This window comes from Ahaetulla prasina, chromosome 3 (genome assembly GCF_028640845.1).
Source record: "Ahaetulla prasina isolate Xishuangbanna chromosome 3, ASM2864084v1, whole genome shotgun sequence".
Lineage (NCBI taxonomy): Eukaryota > Metazoa > Chordata > Lepidosauria > Squamata > Colubridae > Ahaetulla > Ahaetulla prasina.
In genome coordinates this window covers 11974496-11992649 of record NC_080541.1, presented here as the reverse complement: position 1 = coordinate 11992649, position 18154 = coordinate 11974496, and positions in this window count along the sequence as shown.

Sequence of the window (18154 nt, the reverse complement as noted above, 5' to 3'; positions counted from 1 at the left end):
TGTTGGTCCACCTCTAAATTCTAATGATCAAACAAATTGGGGCAAAACACATGACCGTTGTCAACTGTCATATCAATGCCAGCCATGGAGGCCATCTTTTACTTTGGACCATCAGGGCTTCCACCAGAGATGGGTTTCACATAATTTTACCACCGGTTCTCCGCATACTGAAAATGTGAGCGCGTGCATGCGCACGCTCGCCTCACTTGCACTCGTGCCTTTTGCATATACGTGCGGCCCTCTGTGCTTTGCTCACATGCGCAGCTTGCACACATGCACATGGCTTAGAAAACATGGCTAAATAGGATGGTATAGCGCTGGGGCAGGGGCGGGCCCATCCCAGCCGCAGGTCACCACTACCAGTTCACCCGAACCGGTCTGAACCAGCTGAATAACACCATTGGCTGCCACACTTGGTGGATGGGCATGCTGTGGGAAATGGGAAGGTGATGGAGACAGGAGGTGCAGGATAGCCATAACAACATTCTTTTCCCTGAGAGTCAAGGACGTTCAGCCTGCACCTGGAGAGGCATGACTGGTAAGCAACTCCAGCTGGGACGGGGATGTAATTAGACCACTTGATGGACATGTGGGTGCAGGAGAAGGGACTTTGATTTTCATTTGGGTGGGAAAAACCCGGAGACCTTTCAGATTTGGGTTTTCCCAGATGTGTCAATAGGACATCTCTAATAAAATGGAACTTTTGGAAAATGCCTGTGTCAACTTGCGAAGCATTCCTTGGCTTGAGGCTCATGATTTTAATTAGAGTTAATTAAATTGGTCGGAACCCTGACAGCCTGTCTTTGAGTCTTATTTTTGTTGGGGGTGTTACTTGGAACCCTGACAATCAAAGTTGTTAAGTTGGCGAGGTCTTGAAAAAAAGAGCACAGGTAGTCCTCGACTTATGACCACAATTGAGTCCAATATGTCTGTTGCTAAGTGAGACATTTGTAAAGTGAGCTTTGCTCCATTTTATGACCTTTCTTGCCACAGTTCTTAAGTGAATCACAGCAGTTGTTAAAAGAATCTGGCTTCCCCATTGACTTTGCTTGTCAGAAGGTCACAAAAGGGGAATCACAGGACTCCAGGACTCTGTGACTGTCATAAATATGAATCAGTTGCCAAGCATGCAATTTTTAAAATCAATTTATTTTTATTTAAAATATAAAATACAAGCACGGGCATTTTGATTAAAATGACAATGGGGAGACAACCACAACTGTAAGTGTGAAAAAGGGTCATAAGTCACTTTTTGCCAGAAATGGTATAGGGTCTCCTGCTTGAGCAGGGGGCTGGACTAGATGACCTACAAGATCCCTTCCAACTGAATTCTGAAAAACTTTGAACGGTCACTAAATGAATTGTTGTAAGCGAGGATTAACTGCATCCAATAGCTACCGGTATATTATTTTTTTAAAAGAATCAGCTGATCCTGTTCTGTCCCAGACAAACATGACAAACCCTCTGAAGTGAACTCACAGATTCCTTTATTAGGAGCGCCAGTAGCCCCGGCAAAAAGTCTCTCTTACACAGCAGGCTAACAAGTCCATCCGGCCAGAAGATGAATAGTTATCTGCCACATCTATTCATCTCCACCCCCTGCCTTGTATCCCCAGAGCTAGGATGGGGCTTCACTAGCAGCGATGGCTCTTCCTTCCTAAGGATCGGCCCATAGATTTCCATTGCTCTCCTCTCCTCTGCCTTCTGCGCATCCGTGTGTCAAGCACTGGACCCAGCTGTTCCTCCTCTTACTCATCAGCCACCTCCAGACCTGGGGTCTGTTGACTTGTTGTGACCCAGGCCCAAGTAGACAGTAAGAAACTCAGTCAGTTTAAAAACAAACAAACTTTATTAGAACAGCTGAGAATCAACTCATTCTCAGCGTCATCCAAACTAAATCAAAGCAAATTCTTCCTAACACAATTCTTCAGTCTTATCGCCAACCTTGGTCTAATTAGGCAAACTGCCAAAGGCTCACTTTCTTGGCAAAAGTTCAAAAGCAGAAGACCCCGACAAGAAATAAATGCAGCAAGACAAAGCTATCAACATTGTATTCCGGCAAAGAGCCCAAACGCCGTTGCTGGTCTTCTAAGCCTTATGGGAGGGGCCAATCATCTCTTGGCCCTACTCCTGAGTTGTCCTTTTTGCTTTAGCTGCTCTTGCCTTCTGGCAGCTCTTCTCATGCATGCATTAGGAAGAGGCTCCTCCTGTCCCTCTGCCTCACTACTGTCAGCCTCTGGAGGCTACGGAGTCCGCACATCACTACCCAATGGCCCTGGCCCCACCTCTTCCTCTGACGCAGAGCCCTCATCCGGGCCTTCCCCAGCCTCCAGGACTGGCCCATGTTCTTCCTCAGCCTCATCGCTGTCTGACTCTGCAGCTCTGCAAGCTGCTGGTGGACCACAATATGACTCTCCATCTGAGGGCTGATGGATGGCCCAGGCTTCATCTCTGTCTCTTTCTCTCTGACAGCTCCATTCCCTCTTCCCCCTCGGAACTCTCAGGTTGCCTTGATGCTGAGCCTGACTCCCACACTGCCGCCTCCTCCTCCTCCTCCTCCTCCTCTGATTTGGCTGCTGGAGGGGTTGGTGGCCGACGGGCAACAACATACCCTAGATTTGAAATCCAGAAGAAATTAAATCCGTCAACTTTGCTAATATATATATGTGTGTGCGCGTGTAGGCACGTACACACATTTTTATTGCTTTCACAAGCCAAGCAAGCAAAAGAACAAAAGCATTATGCAAAACGCAAGCAATCAAAAGCAAAACAAGACTAAAGAAAGAAAGCGATAAAAATAGCACGATCGAATACATATGTGCGAGTACATAATTCAGTTTATAAGCAACAGGATTAACCTTGACGGCCTGAAATAATAATGATTGATTTTTCCAAATTGCAGATAAAAAGCCTGTTTCGCAGATGAAAAGTGAGCGCATCTTTTCAGAACGGGCTTCTAAATCAGGTGCAGCAAATTCTCTCCATCAAAGTAAAACAATCTTTTTAGCAATACTGCACACATGATGAATTCAGAGTTCTTCACAAATCACTAAATTTCAATCTTTCGATATGTAGGTCAAGAAAACATTCAGCTGCCTTAAAGCTTCTTCGCTTGCGCTGTTAATATTAAATCAAAATGGAATAATTATGGAGCCAGCTGAGAGCATTGGTGTCAAGGCCTTTGTTGTTACACTTCTAGCATATTCCTCTTCTACACCAGGGGTGTCAAACTCAAGGCCTAGGGGGAGGGGGGGGCGCATCCAGCCCGCAGGGTGCTTAGATCTGGCACATGGAGCCACTCTGGAAACAGCGAATGTCCGGCCCCTGGTGCCTCTGCCAGCAAAAAACGGAGTTTGGGAGGGCTGCGTGCTCCGTTTTTGCTGGCAGAGGGTTGCAGGAGGCCATCCCAGCCGAAAATGGAGCTCAGAAGCCCATTTTCATTGACAGAGCCTTTGGGGCCCCCACAGGTACTGCTGACACGAGTGATATCAAGCTGGCCACACCCACCCTGCCTCCCCCAAGGTCAAACACAACCCTGATGCGGCCCTCAATGAAATCAAGTTTGACACCCCCGTTCTACACTCATAACTTTCCATAAAGTGGCACAGTTAGTCCTTGACTTATGTCCACAACTGGGACCGGACTTTCCCTGGCTAAACAAGGCAGTTGTTATGAGGGGTCCTTGGTGCTCTCTGAGCTTGCTTGGTTTCTTGCAGACGTTTCCTTACCCAATTGGGTAACATCATCAGTGCTAGCCAGGAGTGCTGTTTGCTGTCAGTTTATATTCTACTGGCTTGCCTGTCCGTTGTTGGTGGTCTTAGAGATTCTTTGGTTGGGCTGTTTGCTGTTGTCTTGCTCGGCAGTTTCTTGATTGGGGTATGGCTTACTCGATTGTTGGTCTGGTGTTAACCTTGGAGTTAATTTATGCTGAGCTGAGTGCTGATTCCTGGTGGAGAGGGGCTGGAGTCCTTTTCTCTCTCGGGCTGGTTGATTGTCTCTTTTGCATAGTCTGTAGAGGTTGTTAATGTCTATGTGTCCATTGATGGCTGATTGGTCAGAATGCCAGGTTTCGTCATAAAAATCCAGGAGAAGAAGTTCCTTTGTCACACATCAGTTATTGATCTTCTGACAGTGGGTTATTTTCAGAAGGATGTCAGATGGGAGGTTGAACGACTAGCCTCGTGGTGCGACTGGAACAAACTGGAACTGAACATACTCAAAACTGTAAAAATGGTGGTGGACTTTAGGAGAAACCATCCCGTATTTTCACCTCTTACAATACTAGACAACACAGTATCAACAGTAGAGACCTTCACATTTCTAGGTTCCAGCATATCTCACGACCGCAAATGGACAGCTAACATCAAAAACGTCATCAAAAAAGGAAAACAAAGATTGTTCTTTCTACGCCAACTCAGAAAGCTCAAACTGCCCAAGGAGCTGCTGATCCAGTTCTACAGAGGAATTATTGAGTCTGTTATTTGCACCTCTATAACTGTCTGGTTTGGTTCTGCAACCCAACAAGACAGACCCAGACTTCAGAGGATAATTAGAACTGCAGAAAAAACAATGGCTACCAACCTGCCTTCCACTGAGTCAAAAAGAGGGCCGTGAAAATATTTACAGACCCCTCACACCCTGGACATAAACTGTTTCAACTCCTACCCTCAAAACGACGCTATAGAGCACTGCACACCAGAACAACTAGACACAAGAACAGTTTTTTACCCGAATGCCATCACTCTGCTAAACAAATAATTCCCTCAACACTGTCAGACTATTCACATTAGGCTGCATTACTATTACTATTAATCTTCTTATCATTCCTATCACCCACCTCCTCCCATTTATGACTATAACTGTAACTTTGTTGCTTGTATCCTTATGATTTATATTGATTGTTTCATAGTATGATTTGATTGCTTATTTGTACCCTATGACTATCATTAAGTGTTGTACCTTATGAGTCTAGACGAATATATTTTATTTTTTTCTTTATGTACACTGAGAGCATACAGTATGCAACAAAGACAAATTCCTTGTGTGTCCAATCACACTTGACCAAAAAAGAATTTGTTATTCTATTCTATTCTATTCTATTCTATTCTATTCTATTCTATTCTATTCTATTCTATTCTATTCTATTCTATTCTATTCCATTCCATTCCATTCCATTCCATTCCATTCAATTCTGTTCTCTATTCTATCCTATCCTATCCTATCCTATCCTATTCCATTCTTTTCTATATTTTATTCCATTCCATTCCATTCCATTCCATTCCATTCCATTCCATTCCATTCCATTCCATTCCATTCCATTCCATTCCATTCTATTCTATTCTATTCTATTCTATTCTATTCTATTCTATCAATATCTTAAGTGCCTTTTAGGAATCTGCTTTAAGTATCGAGCAGGCATTAAACCTGAAACACCCTCTAAAAATATATGTCAATCAGAATCAACATACGTTTTAACAATATTGATTCTCCTTCATAGAATTATGGGTACATTTCTGTCATCTACTGATGTCGATATTCTTTCTTTCTTTCTTTCTTTCTTTCTTTCTTTCTTTCTTTCTTTCTTTCTTTCTTTCTTTCTTTCTTTCTTTCTTTCTTTCTTTCTTTCCTTCCTTCCTTCCTTCCTTCCTTCCTTCCTTCCTTCCTTCTTTCTTTCTTTCTTTCTTTCTTTCTTTCTTTCTTTCTTTTTCATTCAATCAATCTATATGGCCACCCAACTCACACTGTGATTCTGGAAGCTGAAACCTCATTAAAAGCAAGAAACAAAAACGAAAGGCATATTAGAGAGCACTCACTATATGCATAATTAAACCCCTTAAACAATGGACTCATGTAACATCCTTGCCCAAAGGATAACACAATTTGAAATCTCTATCTCTAGAATAGAAGAATCTTTGGAATAGTTATTCCAAGATAAAACACAATAGGATGATAACCCAATTATCCTGGGACAAATAAATAACTGATAAGATCCTGTTGGAAGTTAAAACCCACCCCTCTCCTAGAAAAGTGAAATATTTTAGGATGTACTAAAAAGGCAGAATATTTCCCCTAAAAGAGAAGCAGAAACTCATCTCCCCCCCACCAACCCTTGTCAATGGCCATTAAGTCCTCAGCATCCCATCTGCAACACAAAGGACCCATCTAGCAACAGAAACTCCCCTCATGGCACCTGGGAAGATTATTTATTTATTTATTTATTTGTCAAGTATGTATTAGATTATATATATATATATATATATATATATATATATATATATATATATATATATATATATATATATATATATATATATATATGTAGGTCTTTGGTTATTCGGTTTTCTCCGTAAAATTGGAAGTGTCTTGGCGACGTTTCGACGAAGTCTCATTCGTCATCTTCAGGCTTCAGCTTCGTGCTTCTGGGAGCAATGTGTGATTGCAGCTGTTTCTTCCTTTTTAACTGCTAGTGGGGGTTTGAACTGATTGGGTGGGAGCTTGGCTGTGCTCTGATTGGATGTGGGTTTTTTTGTGCTCTGATTGGCTGGGGGTGTGTCCTGTTTGGGTGGGGGCTTGGTTGTGCTCAAATTAGTCTGAGTTGCAGGGGGATCTGAGCTGGTGAGCTGCACTGCTGCTGTTTGGCTTCGTGGTCGTGGTCGTGCTACATCTTCGTAGTGGGTGTCAGTCTGCTGCATGTATGGATTGGAGGGATTTGAAATGGCTAATGTTGCAGCTGCGGTCTGGCTTCTGGTCCTTGGTCGTGCTTCCTGATCAGTGTGGGTTTGGGTGTGCTTTCTGGGTGGATGTGTGGTGGTGACATCCTGTGTGGACCTCGTGAGTGTGGGTCTGGTGTCATTCCTCGTGTTAGGGACACGTTTGTCAATAAGGGCAGGTTTCAAATGGCTGGTAGGCAGGTATCATCTCGTTTGTTCATGCTGTGTGGGCGTTTTCTATCTCGATGGCTTCTCTGATTATTCTGTTGTTAAAGTGTTCAGTTTTGGCGATAGTTCTGGTCTTTTAAAGTCAATATCGTGTCCTGTGACTTTAAAGTGTTGGACCAGGGAAGAAGTTGGTTCCTCTTTTGAATGAGTTCTTGTGTTCTTCAATGCGCACTTATTCTTCTGTTGGTTTGTCCAATGTATGTGGTGGGGCAGGCGGTGCATGGGATTTCATATACTCCTTGATTTTCTAACTCAATTTTGTCTTTGGGGTTTCTTAGGATGGTGGATATTTTTGGTTTGTGCAGAATGCTGTCTTGATGTTATGTTTGTGGAGGATCTTGCTGATTCTGTCTGTGGTGCCTTTTATATATGGGAGGAGGGCTGTGCCATTTTCTTGCTCTCTGTCTTGGGTTTTAGTGGGGGTTCTTTTGGATTAGTTTGGTAATCTTATTTCTCTGGAATCCATTGGATGTTAGTACGTTTGTGAGAGTGTGTAGTTCGGTTTTAGGTGTTGTTCGTCAGCTAAGCATTTTGTTCTAGAGATGAGTGTCTTGGCTACGGAGTTGATCTGTGCTGGGTGGTGGTGTGAGAGTGCATGCAGATAGCGGTTTGTGTGTGTTTTCTTCTGGTAGATGGTGTGTCCTAGGGAGCCATTGGGTTTCTTGTAGACTAAGACATCTAGGAAGGAAGTTGGTTGTTAACTTCTGTTTCCATGGTGAACTGTATTTTGGGGTGTAGGCTATTGAGGTGTGTGAGGAAGTTTTCAAGTTTTTCTTTCCCGTGTGGCCAGATTATGAAGGTGTCGTCTACATATCTGAGCCAGAGTTTGGGTTTGTGATCAGATTTTTCTAGTGCTTGGGTTTCAAAGTGTTCCATGTAGAGGTTGGCAATGACAGGTGAGAGGGGTGATCCCATGGGTGCGCCTTCTATTTGTTTGTATTTTTGTCCGTTATAGATGAAGTATGTGTTGGATAGGCAGTGGTTGGTCAGATCTAGTATGTGCTTGGGGGGGTTATATTTGTTTTGGATAGCTGTCAAGGCTTCTTTGATTGGCACTTGGGTGAAGAGGGATATGACATCAAAGCTCACGAGTAGCTTGATGTCATATCCCTCTGGAGCCTGGGGAAGGCAAAAATGCCGCCGCCCCCACCCCGTGGTGCAGGAGGCTGACTAAGCTACGCACACTATTTATTTATTTATTTATTTATTTATTTCGATTTTTATACCGCCCTTCTCCCGGAGGACTGGCCACGCCCACCCAGCAACCAAGCAGAGACCCTGTTGCTGAAATTTTTGAAGCCCACCCCTCATACTGAGCACCATTTCTCAGCATTCCACAGCATATAAATAAATTCTGCCCTCAGGATTGAAACCGAGAGTTAATCACAGAATTATTTGAAGTTGTTTTTCCTCTCTCTCTCTCTCTTTTTTTTTTTGCATTTATATCCCACCCTTCTCCAAAGACTCAGGGCGGCTTACACTATGTCAGGCAATAGTCTTCATCCATTTTGTATACTATATACAAAGTCAACTTATTGCCCCCCAACAACCTGGGTCCTCATTTTACCTACCTTATAAAGGATGGAAGGCTGAGTCAACCTTGGGCCTGGTGGGACTTGAACCTGCAATATTGCAAGCAGTTGCTGTTAATAACAGGCTGCATTAGCCTGTTGAGCCACCTGAGGCCCTCTCTCTCCCTCTCTCTCTCTCTCTCTCTCTCTCTCTGTCCATTCCTCTCTCTTTTTCTCTCTTCCTCCCTCCTTCCCTGTCTCCATCTCTCTCCCCAATGCAGAAGATGACAAAAGGGGATTCTCTTTTTGATTCCAGTCCAAAAATTCTTGCCTCAAACAAGACAATATTCCTGTGATGGCGAACCTATGACACGTGTGCCACAGCTGGTACACACAGAACCCTCAGCTCCACCACGGAAGCACCTTCCGCTAGCCAGCTGATTTTTAGTATGCATGGGGGGCGGGGCGCATGTGAGAGACGCGCGCACATGCCCGGGGGTATGTGGATGCACTTTTAGCACAAGATGAGAAAAAGCTTAGCCATCACTGCAATATTCCTTTGACTGCAAGATAAAATTCAAGGGAAAAAAAGATGAGGCAATTGGTTAAGAGATGTCGGTGGTCTTTGAAAGTATTTGCTATAGGCTTTAATTGCCTCGCCCCACCTGTTGGCAAAGCTTTCTCAGCACAAAAGTAGCTTGATGATCTCCCACAGTCTCTGGATGGCAAAACGGGGTCTACTTGTATATCTCCCCAATTATAGGAAAGAAGCTCAATCCAGGTAATGAATTAAAGTTAAGGGAAAATTTCCCCCCTTGAAATCATAATAACAGGCAAAGACATTACATGAGGTTAATGGCTTGGAGTTATATTTAGCTTGCAGGATAATAAATCGACAATTCTTGTCTAGATTGGCTAAGAAAAAAACAACACGAAAAGAAATCTCACTCTAACGGCAAAATTACTTCTCTGGCAACAAAGATTAAAAACTTTCACCAGGCCTGGAACTAAAATGATCTCAATGCAAAAAAAAGAAAGAAAAAGCCAATGCAATCCTAGACTGCATCAACAGAGGAATAGAATCAAGATCACATGCAGTAGTAGTATCACTTTATAATGCTTTGGTAAGGCCACGCTTGGAATAAAGGTAAAGGTAAAGATTCCCCTCGCACATATGTGCTAGTTGTTGCCGACTTTAGGGGGCGGTGCTCATCTCCGTTTTAAAGCCGAAGAGCCAGCGCTGTCCGAAGACGTCTCCGTGGTCATGTGGCCGGCATGACTCAATGCCAAAGGTGCACGGAACGCTGTTACCTTCCCATCAAAGGTGGTCCCTATTTTTTCTACTTGCATTTTTACATGCTTTTGAAACGGCTAGGTTGGCAGAAGCTGGGACAAGTAACGGGAGCTCACCCCGTTACACGGCAGCACTAGGGATTCGAACCACCAAGCTGCCAACCTTTCAATCGACAAGCTCAGCTGTCTTAGCCCCTAAGCCACCGCGTCCCTTTATATTTTGGTCACTACGATGTAAAAAAAGATGTGGAGACTCTAGAAAGAGTGCAGAGAAGATCAACAAAGAGAATTAGGGGACTGGAGGCTAAAACATATGAAGAATGGTTGCAGGAACTCGGTATGTCTAGTTTAATGAAAAGAAGGACTAGGGGAGACATGATAGCAGTGTTCCAATATCTCAGGGGCTGCCACAAAGAAGAGGGAGTCAAGCTATTCTCCAAAGCACCGGAGGGCAGGAGAAGAAGCAATGAGTGGAAACTATTCAAGGAAATAGCCAACTTAGAAATAAGGAGAAATTTCCTGTTAATAAGAACAAAGATCAGCTCTTCAGAAGTTGTGGCGCTCCAACATTGGAGGTTTTTAAGAAGAAATTGGACAACCATTTGTCTGAAATGGAATAGCGTTTCCCTCTTGAGCAGGAAGTTGAACTAGAAGATCTCCAAGGTCTCTTCCAATTCCAATATTTAAGGGGATGTCCCAGAGAAGAAGATTCAACTTATTGTCCAAAGCACCTGAGGACAGGTCAAGAAGAAATGGATGGAAGCTAATCAGAGGGAGAGAGATCCAACCTGAAATTAAGGGCTGGGAAGTGGCTCAACAAGCTAATGCAGTCTGTTATTAACACACAGCTGCCTGCAATTACTGCAGGCTCTAGTCCCACCAGGCCCAAGGTTGACTCAGCCTTCCATCTTTTATAAGGTAGGTAAAATGAGGACCCAGATTGTTGGGGAGGCAATAAGTTGACTTTGTATATAAATATACAAATAGAATGAGACTATTGACTTACACACTGTAAGCCGCCCTGAGTCTTCGGAGAAGGGCGGGATATAAATTCAAATTAAAAAAAAAAAAGGAGAATTTTCCTGACAGTGAGAACAATTAATAAATGGAATGCTTGCCTTCAGAAGCTGTGGATGCTCCTTCACTGGAGTTTTGAAGAAGAAGAGACTGGACAGCCATTTGTCCAGAATGGTATAGGGGTTGGAGTAGAATCTGTAATCTCCCTTCCAGCTCTGTTATTCTGCATTCTGCAAATGCTGATACTTAACTTCCCAATTATGTTTTGCAGTGTCTCAAAAATTTGGAGGAACCATAGGTCAGAGATAGAATGTAGGGATCACAGAGAAGGTTAATTCATGGCCACAGTATAGACAGTTAAGCAATCAAGACAATAAGATATGGGTGACCTCTCTCATGGCCTCAGGCTAGGATCTCATTTAGACTAGGATATATGCAGCAGTGGGATTCAGCCCGTTCTCTCCAGGATTGGGCAAACTGGTAGCAACGACTGCGGGAGGCTTCGCCCTCCCACCTGGATGTAATGTGCAAGCACTGTGCATGTGCAGAAGGTTATGCGCTCACGTTTGCGAACCGTGGATATATGCAGATATCTCATGCATCAAAAATAGCTTGGATCTTTAAAAAGAAGACAGAACCTGTTGTGGTCCACCAGCAGCCTGCGGAGCTGGCAACGGAGTCGGACAGCGATGAGGCTGAGGTGGGGCCAGGGCCATCGGGAAGTGAGGTGCGGACTCCAGACCCTCCAGAGAATGACAATAGTGAGGCAGAGGAACAGGAGGAGCCTCTTCCTAATGTATGCATGAGAAGAGCTGCCAGAAGGCAAGAGCAGCTCAAGCAAAAAGGACAACTAGGGAGTATGGCCAAGAGATGATTGGTCCCTCCCATAAGGCTTAAAACAGACCACCATGGCATTTGGGCTTTGCCGGAAAACAACATTGGTAGCTGTGTCTTCTGCTTCGTCTATGTCTTGTATTTATTTTTGTGACTTCTGAATGTTTGCCAAGAAAGGCCTTTGGCAGTTTGCCTAATTGAAACAAAGTTTGCGATAGGACTGAGGAATTAATCTTCTCATCGTTCCCATCACCAATCTCTTTCCACTTATGACTGTATGACTGTAACTTTGTTGCTGGCAATCCTTATGATTTATATTGATATATTGACCATCATTTGTTTTGTAAATGTTGTACCTTGATGAACGTATCTTTTCTTTTATGTACACTGAGAGCATATGCACCAAGACAAATTCCTTGCGTGTCCAATCACACTTGGCCAATAAAAATTCTATTCTATTCTATTCTATTCTATTCTATTCTATTCTATTCTATTCTATTCTATTCTATTCTATTCGTGCTGGGAAGAATTTGTTTTAATTTAGTTGAACTACGCTGGGAATGAAGTAATTCTCAGCTGTTTGAATAAAGCTTGTTTGTTTTTTCACAGACTGAGTTTCTACGACCTACTTAGGCCTTGGTCACAACAGAACCAACAAAGAGAACAAATCATTTAGCTCTTAAATGTATCCTACTGGATTATTTTGAGTTAAGGATTATTGTTTATTTATTTATTAAGAAAATTTATATGGCCGCCAACTCACTCATGGTGACTCCGGGTGGCTTAATGATATTATTAAAGGTAAATACGTAGTGTACAGGTTATCCTTTATTCATCCCTTTATTTGAGAGGCAGGGTATAAACTAAACTAACCAAAAAGCTGACAAACAAATAAAAAATGGGGATGGGTCAAATTGAAAAAATTAAGGTCAAAGAAATGTAAGGTACTCAAAATTTACTTTGGGGTTTCAAGGATTGTATGCTGAAAAGGAATACATTTTGCCAACGCACAGAAGGATTGCAAATATGAATATTTTTTTAATTTGTTTATTTTTATTTAAATGAATATTCCTCCTGTCTCAATAACTGAGATATTGGGTGGCTTATACGCTTCATGAAAACTGAAAAACAAACATTAAATATTAAATTGATAAATGAACAATTATGTTATTGTTAGAGGAGAGATTCAGTTACCTTCCCTAGCGGTTCGCCAATGTGAGCCTGCGCACCTTCCACGTAAGCTCGGCCTTCCGGGCATGCCCTTTGCTTGTGTGCGGGCCTTCCGCGCATGTGCACAGCCTCCAAAACATGGCTAAATACCCTGTTTCCCCCAAAATAAGACCCAACCAGAAAATAAGTCCTAGCATGATTTTTTCAGGATACTCGTAATATAAGCCTTACCCCTAAAATAAGCCCCAGTAAAGATTGTCATCCAGATGGGTGCATTTAGTGCCATATTTTCCCCAAAATAAGACCTAACCAGAAAATAAGCCCTAATGCATCTTTTGGAGCAAAAATTAATTTAAAACCCAGTCTTATTTTCAGAGAAACATGGTAGACATCATTACATCCGGGCAGGTGGGAGGGGCTTACCGCAGTCGGCGCTACCGGTTCACCCGAACCGTTACAGAACCGGCTGAATCTCACCACTGGTTATTATCCTCTCTCTGCCTCAATGACAACACATAGAGGCAAACTCTTATGTAATCTGCCTGACATTTTAGATAAATTTTAGCATATTTCTTCTGGTAGGTAAGTGTCAAAGAGCTGGTATTTAAAATTTAATTGAACAGAATATATATGTTTTTTGCAAAAAGAGAGAGCCTCCCCCCATTTGTGATAGTAATCATTTCACCAATGTTTAGTTGCCTTTTTGGGCTGTTGTATTGGAGAGTTGTGATTGTATGTGACGTGTGTTTATGTCTGTCTACAAGCAATTTAATTTTCTGAGATTTAAGACACCCCAAACCTCACCAAAGGTGGCTATTAGGGCAAAATCTATCATATTCCCCGCCGTGAATTCAATTGTGATAAGAACAACCCCATGCAGCTCTTTGCAGGAATGCGGTGTAAAATGATAGAGGGAATTAAATAATGCGTTTTACACAAGCCCTGATTTGCGCTGACGATCGGAAAGATGGAAATAGGCTCTGAAATTACAACATGTCTAAACATTAGGTCATTTCATAAAATAATACCTAATGGGGCCTACAAGTGATAGAACAGCAAAAAAAAAAAAAATCCTCAGTGGGTCATGTAGAGCAGGGGTCCCCAACCTTTTGGACCTCAAGGACCACTGAATTCGTAATTTTAAATCCCACAGGCCACTAATATGATTTGCCTAATGAATGGCTGGGTGGGCGTAGGCTAAGTGGTCATGTGACTGGGTTATTTTTTTTATTTTTTTATTTTATTAGATTTTTATACCGCCCTTCTCCCGAAGGACTCAGGGCGGTGTACAGCCGAAATAAAATACAGAGTATATACAATTAAAAGAAATTAAAAGAAACTATTAATAAATGGCCGATAATTTAAAAATTTACAAATATTTAAAATCTCTAAAACCCCAATTTAAAATCAACTATTTATGCCAGTCCTGCTTGAGTGAATAAGTATGTTTTTAGCTCACGACGAAAGGTCCGAAGATCAGGAACTTGGCGTAAGCCAGGGGAGTCCGTCCCAGAGCGCCGGTGCCCCCACAGAGAAGGCCCTCCCCCTGGGAGCCGCCAGCCGACATTGTTTGGCGGACGGCACCCTGAGAAGGCCCTCTCTGTGAGGCGTCTGGTCGATGGGAGGCATACGGTAACAGCAGGCGGTCCCGTAAGTACCGGGTCCTAAGCCATGGAGCGCTTTAAAGGTGGTAACCAGGATCTTGAAGCGCACCGAAGACCACAGGAAGCCAGTGCAAACTATGGAGCAGTGGTGTTACGTGGGAGCCACGGGCGGCTCCCATTACCACTCGCGCAGCTGCATTCTGGACTAACTGCAGCCTCCGGGTGCACCTCAAGGGCAGCCCCATGTAGAGAGCATTGCAATAATCCAGCCGAGACGTAACCAGAGCGTGAGTGACCGTGCATAAGGCATCCCGGTCAAGGAAGGGACGCAACTGGCGAACCAAGCGGACTTGGTAAAAAGCCCTCCTGGTGACGGCCGCCAGATGTTCCTCAAAGGACAGCCGGCCATCCAGGAGGACGCCCAAGTTGCGAACCACCTACTTTGGGGCCACTAACTCGCCCCCAACGTTTGTCTTCCACCCGTGTCCTTCCACCCGTCGCCCCCAACCGCCCGCGCCATGGCCGCCACCATCTGCAGACTCCCAACAGGCCCGGTCTTCGTGTCCACCACCTCCGCGTGGACACAAACCTCAGCAGCCCAAACATACTCCCGGGCTGCTGGGAAGATGGAACCGTCCGGTGCCAAGGATGCCAGTATGTCCAAGACGTCCGAATCAGGAAGCAGTAGGTCGCCAGCAGGCCGCAGGCCGGAAAACAGCCGCCCGCTGTTTTCACGGGCCGAAAAACAGGCCGAAAAACAGCCGTCCGACCACAGGCCGCCTGCAGCAGGCCGCTCGCAGCAGGCCGCGCCAACGGAAGGGCCGCCACTCGCTCCGCGATCGCCTCCCCTGCCCGTTCTCAGCAGCCGCTAACCCGAGAGGGTCAAAGACCCCTCCTACGGCTGCTGGGGTGACAATCCAGCGGGTCAGGGGTATAGGCAGCCGAGGCTCAGCAGAAGCACCTCACTCAGGACTAGGAGCATAGGCTTTCCAAGCAGAAGGAAGACTGTGGGAGTGCAGTGCCTGGAGGCTCAGCAGAAGCACCTCACTCAGGACTAGGAGCATAGGCTTTCCAAGCAGAAGGAAGACTGTGGGAGTGCAGTGCCTGGAGGCTCAGCGGGCTGAGATGGTCAGCCAGTTCCAGGCCATGATGCAGTCCCACTAGAACAAGGCCCTCCGGCTCTTCGTCTTGCTCGGCCTGTCTGGGCAGGGCTGGGGCCTGGAGGCATGTCAGGACATTCTTCCGAACTATCAGCGTCCGGCAGGAGATAAGAGGGGCCCGCCTGCGGCAGTGGGAATGGGTGAGACACAACAATATCACTCACATCGAGGGGTGCCTCACCAGCCTCTACTCACCCTTCTCAGGCCAGCTACTCCTCGCCTCCCTGCCCAGGCTCCCTAGGGCCCCAACAGGAAGCAGTTGTTGGAGCTAAGCAGCCACCATAAGAAAGAATTGCCAAAATGGCTGTCTCAGTTCAAACTGGATCTGAACGAGAAGGAGGCTCAGCAGAAGCACCTCACTCAGGACTAGGAGCATAGGCTTTCCAAGCAGAAGGAAGACTGTGGGAGTGCAGTGCCTGGAGGCTCAGCAGAAGCACCTCACTCAGGACTAGGAGCATAGGCTTTCCAAGCAGAAGGAAGACTGTGGGAGTGCAGTGCCTGGAGGCTCAGCGGGCTGAGATGGTCAGCCAGTTCCAGGCCATGATGCAGTCCCACTAGAACAAGGCCCTCCGGCTCTTCGCCTTGCTCGGCCTGTCTGGGCAGGGCTGGGGCCTGGAGGCATGTCAGGACATTCTTCCGAACTATCAGCGTCCGGCAGGAGATAAGAGGGGCCCGCCTGCAGCAGGCCGCGCCAACGGAAGGGCCGCCACTCGCTCCGCGATCGCCTCCCTGCCCGTTCTCAGCAGCCGCTAACCCGAGAGGGTCCAAAGACCCCTCCTACGGCTGCTGGGGTGACAATCCAGCGGGTCAGGGGGTATAGGCAGCTCGACGAGTCTCAGGAAGCCTCCATTCTCAGGTAAAATGTCCCTCGCTGTCTCCCGACTCAGCCGCAAGCCTCCATTCCCCACGCATGCGCAGAGCCAATCCCTCTCAATGTTGGCGTGGCCAACTCGATGGCCAACTCAATATCTGTCGTGTCCCACTCCTCCGCTGACGGCCGGGTCCGGGAAGTCCGTATCAAGCGTGCCTCTGCAGCTCTGCCAAAGTCCTATCAGAGTTCTCAAGGCAGGCAGGAGACCAGGAAGTGACTTCAGCAATCCAAGTTAGACTTTGCCTGACTCAGAGAATGCCAGAAAGCAGATCCTTTATATAGGCCATGGGGTGTGGCTCCATGACTCAGCACTTATCCAGGCCTGCCCCTCCCTTCTTTTTGCTGACGTCGCCTCTCAATTCTCTGGAAGCGAGGATCTCTCCAGCCTCCAGCTGTTGGTAATCTGAGCTCATGACTGGCTTCACATTCTTCAGGCTAACATGCTGTGGGGGTGGGGTTTAGTTGCTCTGTTTGCCTGGGCATGGTGCCAGGACTGGGGGCTGAAGGCACGTCAGGCTCTTCGTCTTGCTCGGCCTGTCTGGGCAGGGCTGGGGCCTGGAGGCATGTCAGGACATTTTTCCGAACTATCAGCGTCCGGCAGGAGATAAGAGGGGCCCGGCTGCGGCAGCAGGAGCGGGCGAGACACAACAATATCACTCACATCGAGGGGTGCCTCACCAGCCTCTACTCACCCTTCTCAGGCCAGCCACTCCTTGCATCCCTGCCCAGGCTCCCTAAGGCCCCAACAGGAAGCAGTTGTTGGAGCTAAGCAGCCACCATAAGAAAGAGTTGCCAAAATGGCTGTCTCAGTTCAAATTGGATCTGAACGAGAAGGAGGCTCAGCAGAAGCACCTCACTCAGGACTAGGAGCATAGGCTTTCCAAGCAGAAGGAAGACTGTGGAAGTGCAGTGCCTGGAGGCTCAGCGGGCTTAGATAGTCAGCCAGTTCCAGGCCATGATACAGTCCCACTAGAACAAGGCCCTCCGGCTCTTCACCACCAGTGGCGCTTCCCTCCAGCCTTCGCCCAAAGCCCCACACCAGGAGGCCGAAGCAGACCAGACCCCAAGGAGAAATTTCTGCCCCCCTCCGACCTACACAAAGAAACCCCAAAGGGGGAGACTCTCTGCAGCAACACAAACGTTCATTGCACATATCCAGCCCAGGGGGCATAGTTTGAAGACCCCTGATTTAGTGCAATATTTTAAAAAATGCAAATATTTTTTTGGCAGACCACCAAAATTTTCACCTCACAGGGTTGTTGTCTGGTCGGGACAATTGGAGGAGGAAGGTTCGTTGGATCTGTTTGCCTCCTTTAGTTATTTGTGAATAAAATAAAGGTGAACTATAAATAAACCTATAGGAATATTTCTTAAGTATTGTAACTTTTAAGAATTAGGTCTTAAAATATTAACCTGCCATCTACGTTCCATGAGCATTCACTTTGAACAGTGAACTATATTTTCGAAGAGATCTTTCCATGGGATCTTTCTCCAAGGGGTGCCAGGAAAGGAGACCAATAAAATCGAGAGGGGTGACATATATCCCCTCACACTCAAAGCCCCCACTTTCTTGTTCTCCCTTTCCCCCTCTCCCTCCCTCCCTCCCTCCCTCCCTCCCTCTCTCTCTCTCTCTCTCTCTTAGTTTGTTGCACGTTTGGTAAGAAGGAGTAGAGAGACAGAAAAAAGGAAGAAGGAGAGAGAAGAAAGGGAAGAGGGGAGGAAGAAAGGGAGGGGAAATAAGAGTAGGAGAGAAGGT